Here is a 652-nt window from a genome sequence, read left to right as displayed (position 1 = left end):
GTGCCAGGTGCCTCCCCCCGGACCCCGCCGGGCCTTTCCGCATTCTCCTTCCGGGGCCGCCCCCCTTCTGTTCCCCCTTTAAGACTTTCCCCAGGGCCGTCCCCTCATTTCTTGTAGGATTTCCGGGTTCTCCAGCCGGATTCGCCTTGGAGCGCACCCGAACTAGTCATTATTCCTTCGGGTTTAGGATCTCCCCGCCCCCCAGTCCTTGCCCCCCAAGACACCCATTCACTTCCTTGTATCCTCCCCACCCCGCCCTTACCTTCCGAAAGGGCTCCGGCACCCCGCGGCTTTCTCTGCTCACCCCCACCTCCTCCCCGCGGGCTACCCCTCCTCTAGGTCGGGAGCCTTGGGGGACCTTTCTGAAGTCTCTCTCTCTCTCTCTCTCTCTCTCTCTCTCAAGATGGGTGGGGAGCGTCCGGTCCGGGGCCCCGACATCATCTGGTCTGGCCCTGCCGAGGCGGGAGGGTGTGTTAATTAAATGTTTGACCCATTTTTAAGCTGATGGGTTTTGTATGGGCCTCGATTGTTGTTACAAACGTCCTGCTGTTCCGGGGCAGGAAGAGGGTCCCCACCCCTGTGCTCAGCCGTCTAGGCCTCACGGTGACGTTCCCTCTGGGCTCCTCCAGAAACCCCCTTTTCGGTTTTTTTT

Source organism: Myotis davidii, unplaced genomic scaffold (genome assembly GCF_000327345.1).
Source record: "Myotis davidii unplaced genomic scaffold, ASM32734v1 scaffold1097, whole genome shotgun sequence".
In the NCBI taxonomy this organism is placed as follows: Eukaryota; Metazoa; Chordata; class Mammalia; order Chiroptera; family Vespertilionidae; genus Myotis; species Myotis davidii.
Note: the sequence above shows the minus strand (reverse complement) of the source record.